Source organism: Egretta garzetta, unplaced genomic scaffold (genome assembly GCF_000687185.1).
Source record: "Egretta garzetta isolate BGI_Z169 unplaced genomic scaffold, ASM68718v1 scaffold223, whole genome shotgun sequence".
Lineage (NCBI taxonomy): Eukaryota > Metazoa > Chordata > Aves > Pelecaniformes > Ardeidae > Egretta > Egretta garzetta.
Window position 1 is genome coordinate 304,698 of NW_009259033.1, and position 350 is coordinate 305,047.

At 68.3% G+C, this 350-nt stretch overlaps 1 protein-coding gene across 1 annotated transcript in view; it reads right to left on the reverse strand.

The window, feature by feature from the left end:
* Window positions 1-350, reverse strand: part of TPD52L2 (TPD52 like 2) — a 24,534-nt gene that overhangs the window by 23,673 nt on the left and 511 nt on the right.

Below are 350 nucleotides of genomic sequence, written 5' to 3' on the forward strand. Positions count from 1 at the left end.
CGCCCCCGCCGCGGGGGGGGAGGGGGCCGCCGGCATCACCGCCACCGTGGGCACCGGTGGCAAAGGCGGTCTTGGGGACGAGGGGCAAGGACCAAAAGCCACCGGCGAGCACCGTGTCCCCGGCACAGCCAGCCGCGGGAGGGGGAGCAGGAGCTGGGTTTGACATTTTCACCTCCACCTCCTGTTTTCTGCTCTCCTCCCACCCGGCGCTTGGAAACGGCTCCTCTTTCTCTCCCTGCTTTTCTTCCCGCATTTCCGCTGGCTGTGGGCTTTGCGCAACGTCTCCCGGTGGGAGAAGGAGAGCAGGGACCTCCTCCCTCTCAGACGGGAGCACTGGGGGGGGGCATGGG